Source organism: Octopus bimaculoides, chromosome 12 (genome assembly GCF_001194135.2).
Source record: "Octopus bimaculoides isolate UCB-OBI-ISO-001 chromosome 12, ASM119413v2, whole genome shotgun sequence".
In the NCBI taxonomy this organism is placed as follows: Eukaryota; Metazoa; Mollusca; class Cephalopoda; order Octopoda; family Octopodidae; genus Octopus; species Octopus bimaculoides.
This window is the reverse complement of record NC_068992.1, coordinates 55,816,972-55,820,312: the sequence shown is the minus strand read 5'-3', so window position 1 is coordinate 55,820,312 and position 3,341 is coordinate 55,816,972. Positions and strand designations below refer to the sequence as shown.

General features: G+C 35.1%; 1 protein-coding gene across 1 annotated transcript in view; it reads left to right on the top strand.

Annotated features, from left to right (window-relative positions):
- Positions 1 to 3,341, top strand: part of LOC128249207 (arrestin domain-containing protein 3-like) — a 56,769-nt gene that overhangs the window by 2,062 nt on the left and 51,366 nt on the right. The window lies entirely within an intron of this gene.

Below are 3,341 nucleotides of genomic sequence, written 5' to 3'. Positions count from 1 at the left end.
CTCTCTCTTCATACACATTTGATAATAATAATAATAATAATGATAATAATAATAATAATAATAATAATAATAATAATAATAATAATAATAATAATAATAATATTTCCTCCGTCTTTCATACACGCATAATGACTTCTTAGACACAAAAACCATCCATTTACAGGAAACAAAGGAAAGGAGATGATGTGGACTTCATTCGTTGACCAAAACCATTTAGGGACTTAAGTGAATTTGAACCCGTTTATGAAAAGACCAATAATAAAAACAAACTCGGAAGATTCGTCATGTAATAATCTAGTAATAATTAGTAGTTTTATAGACTTACAATATAGGAAAATGACTGGAATTTAATTATGAAGAGGAGGAGGAAGAGGGAAAGGATGTGTGAATATGTGAAGTTCATGCATTTCTCAGTAGCCACCACAATCACTCTAATCATTATCGTCCTCATTTACCCTCTCCTTTTAAGAATCACCAAAAACCCGTGATAAATACTTAAAAATAGTTTTTTTTTTCCTAAAGAAGAAAATGTTAAGAGGGTGATGTTGTGACGTTAATGTATTTCCACAAGAGGGGGATGACAAAAATATAAGTGATTTAATCTGTTGGACACAGGAAATTAGGTCGCGGATAAAAGACATGAGACTAAGCGAAACTAGCACCCTTCAATAGTTTCCCCAGAGTTAAAGCAGAAAACCTTGTGTTTATATCAAAAACCTCGATAGTTAAACCAGATTTAGTGGCATTCATGCTGTTCTTTCAGTTTTGTTTGGACATTAATTGAAGGAAATGTTTACAACCGGGTATCGAAACCGGTTCGTAGATTCATTTCATGATGTAATGTCATATGATATCTTCACATACACGGGTAGAAGTTAGCCAGAGATATAAAAAAAAAAGTGAAATGAGAATGTGCAGTGTTCATGCCTGTTTTTTTTTTCTCAAGGACATTGAAGATAGATATTAGCCAAAGTGCTAGTACCGGGCTCCAAAACCTTGTGGCGATCTTGTGTGTGTGTGTGTGTGTGCGTGTGCGTGTGCGTGTGCGTGTATGTGTGTGTGTGTGTGTGTGCGTGTGCGAATATATATATATATATCTTTGTAATTTTTAGATAGCCGCCGTCCGTGAGTGGTTCCCGAGATAAACGCCAGGATTATCTAATTCCCACTAACCTTTTACACACACACATACACACACACACACACACACGCGCACACACACACACACACACACACACACAGTGGGTTTGTAAGGATGTCTCTGTGTCTCTCTCTCCCCTCCAACTCTATACCTATCTATCTATCTATCTATCTATCTATCTATCTATCTATCTATCTATCTATCTACAAGCTTGTATGTGTATATATGTATACTATCTATATAGCTGAAACACTGAACATCACATGTATATATAAGTATATAGATATATACGTAAGTATATATATATATATATATGTATTTGCATATATGTGTGTGTGTGTATGTGTGTATATATATATATGTATGTATGTAAATAATATGCACACACACACACATATATACACATATGTTTGAATGTGTACACACACACATAGCAGACACTCCATGTTTTCTCATTGATTACTGGAGTAACCGTCTCCAGGTGTTGTATTCTCGGTGAATTTGTAGAATGTTGTTGCTGCTATTGTTGATATTTATGTTAACCCAAAGACAGACGTGATCAGAGCCAGTAGAGCTACAATTCAGGTGTTCCCACCATGGCCACTCTACTTGTTTTGTATTTTCAGGAGACTACGTTGTCCATAGTGATCTTATATTAAAACAGTAGGCTATGAATGGAAGGGTATTTGGCAGCTATTTCTTGCAGAACGAATGACCGCACACATGCTCGGCCCTTCTTGTCTCATGCTGTTAGTGTTGTTGTTACTGTTGTAGGGAAAAAAGCCAAGTGGTTTTGTATATAGACAAACCACATTCCCTCGCTTTTTACATCATTATTCACCAACCTCTTTCTACCTTTACGATGTTATTTTATTTGATGCTAGTGTGTGAATCTATCTATCTATCTATCTATCTATCTTCCTACCTATCTATATCTGTCTGTCTGTCTGTCTGTCTGTCTCTGTATACATGTATGTGTATACAAATGCGTATGCATATATCTCTCTCACACACACACACACACACACACACACACACATATATATATATATATATATATACGAGTGCATTTTTTCCTGACTTATAGACTTAGATGACTTTATGTATGTATGTATGTATGTATGTATTTATGTATGTATGTATGTATGTATGTATGTATGCGTGTAGTGATTATATTCTTGTATCTATTCAATAGTTTGCATTGATATATCTATGTATTCCAGTCTTTCTGTTTGTGTATATACATGACACGTGAGTGATTATATGGTTGGCGTATATTTATGCGATGACGACGTCTCTGTGGCTTGCTTTTGTTTAACCCTGGTCATCTTTGGTTAAATAGACTTATGACGAAAAGCGTTCCAACCATGATCGTCATGCCTTTATTTATTAGGTATCGTGTGTACATGTGCCAAATACGATATTATCTAATGTGGTCTTAGATATTGGTTTGTATAAGACAGCAGGGTGGGATTTAAGGACAGTTTAGCTGCTATTTCTAGCAGCCCTAGAGACCATGTAGAAGCTGTTGCTTTTGTACATGTTAATGTATCTCTGTGTTTATATTATTGTATGTGTATGTTTATGTATTCATATTAATGCGTGTGTCTGTGCTTACATCATTTTCTGTGTGTCTTTATATTATTATATGTATATATACACACTCAAACATATACATATACACGTATATACGTATGTGTACGTATACAGATACATGCGCGCGCGTGTATACATGTACATTATAATCCTTTCCACTATAGACACAAAGCCTGAAATTTGGGGGAGGGGGACTAGTCGATTGCATCGATCCCAGTGTTTCGCTGATACTTAATTTATCGACCCCGAAAAGATGAAAGCAAAGTCGATCTCGACGAAATTTGAACTCAGAACCACACGCATACACACACACATATAAAATGTGTGTGTGTGTGTGAAAGAGAGAGAGAGAGAGAGAGAGTGTGTGTGTGTGTGCGTGATGTGTGTGTGTTTATATTAATATACATATATTAGGGTGGAAAGTAGCACAATCAGTAGCATATCAAAATAAAATTTCTTTCGGTAATTTGTATAATTCTTATAAATTTCGAGTTCGAATCCAGTCCATGTTGATTTTCCTCTTCATTTCTTGTATCGATAGCAATGTACACTTAACTTAAAATTGGTGGCTTTGTGACTAATTTAAAAAGAGTACATTATATAT